The sequence below is a fragment of the Rattus norvegicus genome, chromosome 1 (assembly GCF_021556685.1).
Source record: "Rattus norvegicus strain SHRSP/BbbUtx chromosome 1, alternate assembly SHRSP_T2T, whole genome shotgun sequence".
NCBI classification, from domain to species: Eukaryota; Metazoa; Chordata; class Mammalia; order Rodentia; family Muridae; genus Rattus; species Rattus norvegicus.
Window position 1 is genome coordinate 223,013,308 of NC_141534.1, and position 13,106 is coordinate 223,026,413.

The 13,106-nt window shown below is 36.6% G+C and overlaps 1 pseudogene; it reads right to left on the reverse strand.

Moving 5' to 3' along the window:
• Window positions 10,382–10,666, reverse strand: Or5aa4-ps1 (olfactory receptor family 5 subfamily AA member 4, pseudogene 1; annotated as a pseudogene).

The following is a 13,106-nucleotide window of genomic DNA, read 5'->3' on the forward strand; positions in this document are numbered from 1 at the left end:
TGTTTAAAGCTTTCATTTTCTCGTTTGAAGATGCAAAACACATGGATTCATTCCTTTCACCTTAACTTTATACTGAATTGCATTTTCCTACCCTACACTGAATACAAGAAATTAAAGTGATGTCTTCACCTTTACAATAGTGTGTTGACTATCAAAAAGGTAAGAAATTGTACGGAAGAATAAGGCATGCATAAAATTGATTATAATAATTTTATGTCAGCTTGTGAAAAAAGACCCAACTGACTATATTATCAGATTAAATAATTTTGCATATAATATTTTTCTGTAATATCAATACAAATTTATGTAATCAGGTACATGAAAAGCCCATTTAAAAAAGATACTAATAATTTTCTTGTGAAGACTTATATGAATATATGTCAGAACGTTTGCAGTAAATTACAGCATGGATTTGTTATGTATCTAAGTTTATTCAGTTAATTGTGCTCATTTTACAGATGTAGATAGCAAACATTTTGTGTTTATTTAATAACCAGAATATGAGGTTATATTTAAAACTGATTCTTGAAACAAGTGGACTTAATTAAGCAATGTCAATACTTAGCACCCTCTTATTTATTAAGGCTCACCTTGATAGAGCCAAAAATCCTGGAAAAAAAGAGCTACCTCCTTCTTGAAATAAGTTTATTGAGTGAGATTTATCACCAACTTCCTTCTCCCTTACACTCTCCTTTTCTCAGTGTCTCAGACATACACTAATTATACTTTCCCTTCAACATTATCAGGTATTTGAGCTCATGTGGAATCATTCAGCTACCCTTCTTGGCTCTTAATTTAAAAAATGATTCAATACAAGACTTTTATCTTCTCTAATCTCAAGAATTTCTTTTAAAAATAAATCTGAAACACTTCAGAGATGATTCAGTGGGTTAATGGCTTGCTATACGAACATAAGTTCATGAGTTAGAGCCCTAGAACATTTCTGAAATCTAGGTACAGTGTCCTGTGTCTATTATCCTGGCACTCTTACAGTTTCTCCCACAAGTGACTGTCACCTTAACCCAGAAACTAGTCTATCAAAGAGATTACGATTGGTACCTGTTGCATATTTATGGCATAAATATAGATTAATATAAGTACTCTGAATACTTACAGAGAGCACCCCAAACCACAATGTTATGCAAAAATTCAAAAGAAATGAAATCAGTTTGAAAAGAAGAGCAACAAACCATGGCACCACACAGTCCCTGCAGTGATATCAGCAATATACAGGGACTTCAATGAAAACCTAAGTGTTCTCCCTGATCGCATAACAGAGAGTGTAGAGTATTCAAATACCACATGTAACATACACTAATGATCCATACAAAATCTATTATAGCAACAATAGTATACTAGAGATAATTGAGGTTTAATTAGGGATAGGGAAAAATAGAACAGAGAAGTATTAGCTAACCAGGAGAGAAGCCCAGAGGACCAGAAGAAAGAAAGAATATATATATATATATATATGCAGCCTTGTGGGATCAGCGGCAGGGGGACCCTCTAGAAAGTACCAGTGTCTTATTAGGTGATAAACTCTCAGGACTTGACACAATGTGGGTGACCTTATCCAAAATGCCCAGCAATGGAGATAGGGAAATCGAAGAGTCTACCTCCAGGTGGTAGACAAGGACTCAAGTGGAGGAACAGGGTTACCAACACACAGTCAAGATTTCTGACCCATCGTTCTTGTAAAAAAGAACTGCAGTGAAAAATGTGTCCAGTGACCCCTCCTCCAACTTGGAATCCATTTTGTCAGGGGTAGGGGAGAACACACCAAATCCTGAGACTGTTACTGCTGCTATGATGTGCTTACAGATAGTAACCTAAACATGGCTATCTACCATGATCAGAGAGTATGCTGAGAGGCCCTAACAGCAGCTGACTAAGACAGATGCAGATATTGACACCCAATCATTGGACTGAAAATCTGGACCTCTATAATTGAAATAGAGAAGGAACTGAAGAAACTGAATGGGGACGCAACCCTGGAGGAAGACCAGCAGTCTCAAAAAATCTGGACCACTGGGAGCTTCCAGAGACTGAGCCACCAACAAAAAAGCAAATGCAGACTGGTCCAGGGTCCCACAACATACACCGCAGAGAGCAGTCTGGTCTGTCCTTAGTCAGAGAAGGTGTGTCTAATCCTTGTGGACCCAGGAAAGGGGGATGCTTGGTGGTGAAGTGCAGAAGAGCATCCTGTAGAAGGCCAGTGGAGGAGGAATTGGATGAGTAACTGTAGAAGTGGGGGGACAGGGTGGGGTGATGATTGGAATGTAAAAAATAAAATACTTTTTAAAAAGTCACTTGAAAATGTATACAATTTTTGCATTTTTTGAGGTTTGTCTTTTAGATAGTATAATATAATTGAAACATTTACCCCTCAGTTTTCCTCCATCTAAACTCTCGAATATACCTTTCCACACTGTATCTAATTTATAGCCTGCTTTATCACTAATTGTTATTCTAGTATACATGTACATCTATATGCATATATCTTCCTAAATATAACCAGAGCTTCTAATTGTTATGTTTTCTTCTTGGAAAATCTACTTCTCTTCCAGCTTTTCTCAGTTGCCTATAGGACTTTATGTAGCCTTGAGGCCTTTATGGGTTTTTCCTTCTTCACTTTGGCATATCCATTGGCCAGTCATGTTGATAGGACTTTATGGGTATAGTTTCTGATTTTACTAAGAGACAGAGTCTCATAGCAAACTCCCTGATCCTCTGGCTCTTACAGTGATTTCATATTTCTCTTCAGCAATGTATTCTGAGGCCAATGGGCAAGAAAATTTTGTGTATTTATCTATTGGAACTGTGTGGGGCCGCGGGCTATGAAAGGTATCCTGGTTCCCAGTTGAGATAAGGTTGAAACACCAGTAACACAAAGGGACAGTAGGTGTTTCCCTAAACTCCCAGGAGGCACTCTCACATAGGTACAGGCCCTCCACACCTTCCTGTAGAGAGGCTTGTGGCTATCAATCATGTAGAAGCAGAATAATGCTTTTCGGCATGTAGATAAGGTATCCTCAAGTTCTCGGATGAAGCCAATAGGAAATACCTACTATCAGATCCTGATCTACACTTTCCACATGTAGATGAGGTATTCCCAAGCTCTCCAGCCAAACCAATGGAAAGTATCTTCTGTCAGATCCTGGTACTGAAAAAATATATAACTATTTACTGCTTATTAATTTATGGCTATTGGAAGTGAACCTAAAACTTTGAATTTACTAAACATAATTCCTAACAGTATAAAAATTGTTCTTACACCCAAACCTATTTGTTCATAAGCCAGTGAGAACACATAATGCAAAAGTAAGATGCATAAGATCGTAGATATCCTGTGTTACTAAATAGTAAAATACTAAAAGCTGTTGAGTTATTTACTGATTTTTGGAATGTTGTCTTATGAGTTGTTGGTGAGTCTGTGGAGGCAATTAATACAACACAGTTTTTGGTCATTCTTCTTTTACCTAGTATAAATAGTTGATAATTTTTATAGTTGAAGATAGTCTTAAAATTTATTGCAAAGTATAAAGAACCTATCATTTATCTGAACTTTCGCAGTTCCAGAGGTGTTAGAAATGCTGCTGTGAGAAAAAAAAGTTTTCAATGATGTTACCCAGCTGTGATCCTTCTATGAAATGTGTAACTTATTCTGAACTATAATACTAACTTCACAGGCAATATTGACTCATTATGAGAGCAACTAGCAGTCCTCTCGATTTGAGGCCTAGTCTACAAGATGGAAGTTAAAGTCAGTACTACCAGTTAAAAAAAGGAATTATGATTGAAGAAATCTGATATCCTGAGATATGGCCAGGTAGGTACACCTATAACTAATGATTTTAGCTAAATTGACATGGTGCCAAACTACTTTCTGAATATTTATGTTACATAAATTGATAAACTCTATACTTCAGCTTTAACCGTAGAAAAATTTTACTCTTAGCCTTATTCAGAGACTTTCCTTTTTGGTGTCAATGGTGATGAATACAGACACTTAAGGCTCCTAAAATGCTGAGAGAATGGCACAGCCATTGAAATTATGATTTTTCAGAAACTTCTGCTTCTTTGGACTTGTTTGTACTAAACTAGGCCTCTCAAATGCCAAGAGAAGGAGCTTACCGAGCTCTACACATCCTTGAACTATTAGCCATTGGCAGATTATGGTTGAGACACAATCATATCCTTCAGTTGTGTACATGCTAGTGAGTTCATCAGATAATAAGGAATAGTTGAAAACCTCAGGCCATATATGTAGTCCTGGTTTTAAATCCCCAACATCATTGGTGGAGGTCAGGTAAAATGCAGAAAAGCTAGGATGTGGTTAGAGTAACAAAAGGTACAACATGCTACAGTGAGATTGTCAAGGAGTGAACTTAATAAAAGTTATGAAAAGTAAAAAAAAATCTCATGATTCCTCACTAATTTAGAAAATTTCACTTATCAGTAAAACACTTTAGTTTTTAAACATGTAGCAACACCTTTGATTCCTGAAGGCAGGTTAATTGCCTCTTATCTAAGAAACCTGAATGAAAATTTGCCAAGTCTGTATAATTATCTCAAAGTCCACTGGCTCTGGCCTTTAAATCCCAATATGACTCTGATCACAGAGTTTATTGAAAGGCTATCCCAAAGGACAAGACTCCGTGCTCATCATTAACCAGGTGACTGTTAATCATTTGGAGTACATAAATGCCTTCTGCTTACTTAACCAGTTGCTAACATTAAACTAAATGGAGAGAAACTTGAAGCAATCCCACTAAAATCAGGGACTAGACAAGGCTGCCCACTCTCTCCCTACTTATTCAATATAGTTCTTGAAGTTCTAGCCAGAGCAATCAGACAACAAAAGAAGGTCAAGGGGATACAGATCGGAAAAGAAGAAGTCAAAAAATATCACTATTTGCAGATGATATGATAGTATATTCAAGTGATCCCAAAAGTTCCACCAGAGAACTACTAAAGCTGATAAACAACTTCAGCAAAGTGGCTGGGTATAAAATTAACTCAAGTAAATCAGTAGCCTTCCTCTACACAAAAGAGAAACAAGCTGAGAAAGAAATTAGGGAAACGACAACCTTCATAATAGACACAAATAATATAAAGTACCTCGGTGTGACTTTAACCAAGCAAGTAAGAGATTTGTACAATAAGAACTTCAAGACTCTGAAGAAAGAAATTGAAGAAGACCTCAGAAGATGCCTGGTATAGCTATCTCCTGAGAGGCCTTGCCAGAGCTTGACCAATACAGATGTGGAAGTACACAGCCAAACATTTGAATGAGCATGGGAAACCCAATGAAGAACTTAGGGCAAGGACTGTTGGAGCTGAATGGGTTTGCAACCTCATAGGAAGAACAACAATATCACGTAACCAGACAACCCCCCCCCCAAAGCTCTCAGGGACTAAACCACCATCCAAAGATTACACAAGGGATACCTTTGGCTGCATCTGGATATGTAGCAGAGAATTTTCTTATCTGTTGTCACTGGGAGGGGAATCCCTTGGTCCATCCCTGTGGATGCTTGATGACCGAGGATAGGGGAACACTGGGCCATTGAGACAGGAATGGGTGGGTGGATAGCAGAGCACCCTCATAGAGGCTGGACTTCAATAACAAGAAAAACAAGAAAAAGCCCACATACACATAGATGCTGAACAACTCTCCACTCAGTGATAAGTTGTCCAGGTATGCAAAAAGAATGAAATTAAGGACATTTTATATGACAAAATGAAAGCAGTGTTAAGAGGAAAATTCAGCTCTGGTTGTTTCCAAAAAGAATCAGGAAAAAGCATAAACTAGGAGCTTAATAGCACATCTAAAAGCTTTAGAACGAAAAGAATCAAATATATGAAAGAGTAGAAGAGAGAACAAAATAATCAAACTTGAAGAAGAAATCAACCAAGTAGAAGCAAAGAGTACTATACAAAGAATCAACATAGCCCTGAGCTGATTATTTGAGAAAATCAATAAGATAAACTTTTAGCCATACTAATCAGAGGGTACCTAAACAGTATCCAAATTAACAGAATCAGAAATGAAAAGGGATATGTAACATCAGAAACTGAGGAAATTCAAAAAATTATCAGATCCTACTACAAAAGCCTATACTCAACAAAAGTGGGAAATCTGGATGAATTGGATAATTTTCTAGAGAGATACCAGGTCCCAAAAGTTAAATGGGGATGAAGAAACCATCTAAACAATCCCATAACCCGTAAAGGAATAGAAACAGCCATTAAAATTCTTCCAACCAAAAGAGCCCAGGACGTAATGGATTTAGCACAGATTTCCATCAGTTCTTCAAAGAAGACCTGACACCAATACTCTTCAAAATAATCCACAAAATAGAAACAGAAGGAACACCACCCAATTCTTTCTATGAAAGTACAGTTATGTTTATATCTAAACCACACAAAGACCCAAAAATGAAAGCGAACTTCAGACCAATTTCCCTCATGAGTATCAGTACAAAAATATTCAGTGAAATTCTCACAAAATTAATCTAAGAATACATCAGAATGATCATTCATTATGATCACGAAGGCTTCCTCCTAGGGTTGGAGTAATGGATCAATATATGGAAATCCATCAAGTAAACTTCTACATGAACAACTCAAAGAAAAAGTACATGATATTCTCATTAGATGCTAGAAAAAAAGAACTTGACAACATTCAACAAACCTAATTGTCGAGAGTCTTGGAAAGACCAGGAATTCAAGGAAATATATATACAGCAAAACAGTAGCCAACATCAAACTAAATGGATAGAAACTTTAAGCAATCCCACTAGCAGAGTATGGCCTTGTTGAGTATCAATTGGAGGAGAAGCCCTTGTTCCTGCCAAGACTGGATACCCCCAGTTTAGCGGAATGTCAGTGAATGGAGGCTGGAAGTGGTGGCTGGCTGGGTGGGTAAATACCCTCATGGAAGAAAAGGGTGACGGGTTTCGGTGTTTATGGATGGGAAACTGGAAAAGGGAATAACATTTGAAATGTAAATAAAAAATCCAATAAACCAAGCAATATAAAGTTAACCAGTAGCGAACATCAAACTAAATGGAGAGAAACATGAAGCAATCAATCCCATTAAAAGCAGGGACTGTACAAGGCTTCCCACTCTCTCCCTGTCTTTTCAACATAGTATTCAAAGTTCTAGCCAGAGAATTAGAAAACAAAAGGAGGTCAAAGGGATAGAAATTGGAAATAAAGTCAAAATATCACTATTTGGATATGATATGATAGTATACTTAAGTGGCCCAAAATTTCCAAGAGAGAACTCCAAAACCTGATAAACAACTTTAGCAAAATGGCTGGATAAAATATTAACTCAAACAAATTAGTAACTTTCCTCTCCTCAAAGAATAAACAGAGTGAGAAAGAAATTAGGGAAATGAGATCCTTCACAATAGTTAAATAATATAATAGACCTTGGTGTGACTCTAACCAAGCAAGAGAAAGATCTGTATGACAAGAACTTCAAGTCTCTGAAGAAAGCATTTGAAGAAGAGCTCAGAAGTTAGAAAGATCTCCCATGCTTAAGGATTGGAAGGATTAATATTTTAAAAATGGCCCTCTTGCCAAAAGCAATCTAAAGATTAAATGCAAACCTGATCAAAACTCCAATTCAATTCAGCATAGATTTATAAATACCAACTTTCCAATTCATTTGCTATAACCCAAAACCCAAGATATTGAAAAGTGTTCTCAACAATAAAAGAGCTTCTTCTATGATGTCAAGTTCTACTACAAAGCTATTGTAATAAAAACTGCATCTTATTGTTCCAGAGAAAGGCAGGTAGATCAGGATGATAGAATTTAGGACCCAGAAATGATCCCACACACTTATAATCACTCGATCATTGACAAAAAAATTAAAATGATCCAGAGAAAAAAACGACAGCATTTTCAACCAATGGTGGTGGTTCAACTGAAGGTAGGCATATAGAAGAATGCAATTTCTTTATACTTATTTCCTTGTACAAAGATCAAGTCCAGTTGGATCAAGGACCTCCACCTAAAACCACATACTCTGAATCTAATAGAAAAGAAATTGAGGAAGAGCCTCGAACACATGGGCACTGGGGAAAATGTCCTGAACAGAACACCAATGGTTCATGCTCTAAGATCAAGAATTGACAAATGGGAATTCATAAAACTGCAAAGCAAAGGACAGTGTCCTTAGGACAAAACAGCAAGTAACTGATTGGGAAAAGATCTTTACCAACTCTATCTCCTATAGAGGGCTAATATTCAATATATACAAAGAACTCAAGAAAGTAGACTCAAGTGAATCTAATATTCCTATTAAAGTGTGGGTACAGAGTTAAACAAAGAATTATTGATGAGGACTATAGATATGCTGAGGAGCACCTAAAGAAATGGACAACATCCTTAGTCATTAGGGAAATGCAAATCAAAACAACCCTGAGATTCCACCTCACACAAGGCAGAATGGCTAAGATCAAAAATTCGGGTGAGAGTAGATGCTGGTGAGGATGTGGAGAAAGAGGAAAGCTCCTCAATTTATGCTGGCATTGCGAGCTGGTACAAGTACTCTGGAAATCAATCTGTTGGTTCCTGAGATATTTGGATTTAGTACACTGAGGGCCCAGCTAAACCACTTCTGGGAATATATCCCAAAGATTCTCCAGCATGTAACTAACGTATTTTCTCTATTAAGTTCTTTACAGACTTTTTTGTAATAGCCAGAAGTTGGAAATAACCCAAATGTCCCTCAACATAGGAATGATGCAGAATATTACTCTCTAATTACACAGTGGAGTACTAATCTCTAATTAAAAATTACTTCATGAAATTCACAGGCAAATGGATGGAACTAGAAAATATCCCAAGGTAGTTAATCCATTTACAAAACAATATACATGGTATTTGTTCACTGACACATGAATATTAGGGCAAAAGTTTGAAATACACAAGATACAACTCATAGACCCTATGAAGCTCAAGAAGAAATAAGACCAAAGTGTGGTCTTATTGCTTTAGTTCTATTTTGAAGGGGAATAAAGTAATCTCAGGGCTTAAATGAGGGATATGTACAGAGGTTCAGGAAACTGAAGAGAGGTGTGTAGCAATAGGGGAACTGGTTTAGCCAAAAGAATGTCCATATGCCACGAAAGCAAGAGGCTTCCAGGATTCAACGGTGATGATATTACCTTAAATACCTAAGCTGTGTGTGTGTGGGGGGGTCTGTTGTGACCATATCCAGAGGTTAGATAATGCTCCTGATAAAGGGATGGGGCCACCCACTTTTCTTCAATAATTTTAACCCAGAATTGCTCCCATCTAAAAGGAATAGAGAGACAAATAGTAGAGCAGAGATTGAAGGAAATGCGATCCAGAATTGCCCCACCTGGGGTTCCATCCTGTAGGCAGACACCAAATCCTGACACTATTGCTGAGGCCAAGAGGTGTTTGCTGACAAAAGCCTGATATAACTGTTTCCTGAGAGGCTCTTTCAGAGACTGACCAATACAGATGCCGATGCTAGAAGCAAACCATTTGACTGAACAGGACCCTAATCGAGGAGTTAGGGGAAGTACTGAAGGAGCTGAAGGGCAACAATATCAACCAATGACCCAGCCGCCGTCCAGAGCTCCCAGGGACAAAACCACCAACCAAAGGGTATGCATGGAGGGGCATATGGCTCCAGCCTCATATGTAACAGAGGGTGCCTTATTAGGCATCCATGGTAGGAGTGGGTACTGGTCCTGTGAATGCTTGTGCCGCAGTATAGGAAGATGCTAGGGAGGTGAGGAAGGAGTAGTTGGGTGGATGGGAGAGCACCCCCATGGAATCAGGGGCAGAGGATGGGATAGAGCAGTTTTCAGATGGGAATCCTGCAAAGGAGATAAAATTTAAATGGAAATAAATGAAATATTGAATAAAAAATGAGAGAAAAAAGAAAAATATAAATGGGATATCCGTTGTTATCATAATTCTTCAGGAAAAGTTCTTAATACACCTCTATTTTTACATTCTAATCTAAATAATTACCTTTTGGAAATGGATATACATGCTGTACTAAGACAAATAACAAATACTGAACTTCTTATTATAAAGTAGAAATGCTATTTGTACCTGTATATAATTTAACAAATTAGATATTTTAAACACTGTATTATTTTCGATCTACATGCATACTTTTCAGCTAAAGAAATTGATAATATGAAACTGAATTTATTTTACATACAAATAATGTTTAACATTGCATCATTACATAGAATAATTATAAAAATAAGTAAATATCATTTTAGTGCATTTTATGTCAGCTGATGAATAATTCTTAAGAAAATTTGCCTTCTGAATAACCTTTACACATGTGCTTTTGACCTTCATGTCCCTCAGACTAGATAGAGACCACAGAATGCATTAAGAGGATAACTACATTGTAGACAAAAGATACAATATTATCTGCTTCCATATTGTGAACGGAGATAGGTTACACATACATGATGATGACTCTCCCAATGAAGAGAATGGCAGCAGTGAGATGAGAAGTAGAGGTAGATTGTGCTCTCCAATGTCCGTCACCAGAACATGTTTTCAAAATGGTGATAAATTACAAAGGGAGATCTAAATAAGGAATAGTGCAAATATAACATTGAAGCCTGAAATAAGAAAAAGAAAAATCTCACTGGACCTAGGATTGAGCCAAACATACCCCCTGTACCTGCTCCTAAAAAATGATTCCTAATAATACTCATAGAGAGGAGCTTGGTATAATCACAATCATAGGGGCTCTACTGAGCAATTGATTGAAATAGATGCAGAGACCCACAGCCACAAATTCTGTGGAACTCAGTGAATCTAAGAAAAGAATAAGAAAGGGTTGTCAGTACCAGTATTGGCAAGGGTACACAAGAAATCTCACAGAAATCAGAAAATTGGACCCTTAGTGAACTCACTGAGACAGAAACCACAATAAGGAAGCCTGCATGGGTCTAATCTAGGTCCTCTACATATATGTTATAGTTGTGTAGCTTGAAGTCTTTATGGGATTCCTTATAGAGTGAACAAATGTTGGTTTTAATACTTTTACATAGGATTCTGGGACCATTGTTCTACTGGGTTGTCATATACAGCCTTAATAGAAAGAGAGGTGCCTAGTCTTATTGAAACTTGATATGCAACTTTTGGTTGATATCCCTGGGAAGCCTGCCTTTTTCTTTTTTCTTTTTTCTTTTTTTTTCCAGAGCTGGGGACCAAACCCAGGGCCTTGCATTTGCTAGGCAAGTGCTCTACCACTGAGCTAAATCCCCAACCCCATGCCTTTTTCTTAAAGAAAAATAAGAGGATGGATAGGGAGAGTGGACCTGAGGGGAACAGACTTACAGGAGAGAAGGGAGAGTAAATAGTGTTAGTTGTGCAATATATGTGAAAATAAATTAATAAAAAGATACATTTAAAATATAGAAAGATAATTTCTTCTGTGCTTTTTGTGAAAATTCTAAGTTGGCTGAGTTATTGTGACATGGAGGCAAAATCAGTATCAGAAATCTAGGAAGAAAGGATTCAGGTCATATACATATCATGATTATTTTTTGCATTTTAAAATTATTTACCTCTGAGATAAATTTCTTTATCTCTGAGAAAAATAGTACAACTAACTTTACTATTATTTCAGAGAATTGGATATGTTGTGCCTGCTTAAATTTCAGACTGATCACACACATAGATACAAAAATCTGGGAATGATCATTGTTTGTCCTAAATGTATTGGAATTTATCTGGAAAAGTGGAAAACAATGTCAATCTGATCAGAGAATTGTCTCTGATCACATGAGACTATAAAAATATGTCATTGGCTACTTTGTGGAGCTAGGTGAAATTTGTGGAAATGTGGAACTCTCTCAGGGAACAGTCTCCTTCTAAAGGCAGTGAATTATTCTCACTCTGATTACTCAGAACAAAAGCAATTAAAATTCTATGACTTATATACTTGTAAATTAAGATAAATATATTTATGCTTATTAAACTAATAATTTTTAATTTGAAAATTTAAAATCCCAAAACTCTACAAACTATTCCAAAAAATAGAAACAGAAAGAACACTACACAATTTGTTCTATGAAGCCACAATTACACTTATGCCTAAACCACACAAAGACCCAACAAAGAAAGAAAGCCTCAGACAAATTTCCCCTTCAGATTATTGAAGCAAAAATACTCAATAAAATTCTCACAAACAGAATCCCAGAATGCATTAAAGCAATCATCCATCAGGATCAAGTAGGCTTCATCCAAGGGAAGCAGTGATGGTTCAATATGTGGAAATCTACCAACATAATCCACTATATAAACAAGCTAAAAGAAAAAAAATATCATTTCATTTGATGCTGAGAAAGTACTTGACAAAATTCAACAAACCTTCATGTCAAAAGACTTGGAAAGATCAGGAGTTCAGGGTTCATACATAAACATAGTAAAAGCAATATACAGCAAACCAGCAGGCAACATCAAACTATATAGAGAGAAACTTGAAGCTATCTCACTAATGTCAGGAACTAGTCAAGGTGACCCACTCTCTCAAAATCCAAGCTTGTGCAATTGAACAATAAACGAGAGTCTTAGGATACAAATTGGAAAGTAAGAAGTCAAAATATGACTATATGAAGATGATATGATAGGATAATTAAGTGATCCCAGATATTCCACAAGAGAACTTTTAAACCAGATAAGAAACTTCAGGAAAAGTGGCTGAATATATCATTAACTCAAACAAATCAGTAGGCTTCCACTACTCAAAGGTTAGTCAGGTTGAGAAAGAAATTAGAGAATCAACACCCTTCGCGATAGCCATAAGTAATATAAAATACTTTGGTGTGACTCTGACCAAGCAAGTTAAAATCTGTATGACAAGAATTTCAAGTTCTGAAGAAAGCAATTGAAGAAGGTCTTAGAAGATATAAAGATCTCCCATGCTCAAAGATTGGATGGACTAATACTGTAAAATGGCCATCTTGCCAAAAGTAATCTACAGATTTAGTGAAATCTCCATCAAAATCCCAATTCAATTCTTCATAGAGTTATAAAGCACAATTTGAAAATTCATTGGGAATAACAAAAACAGA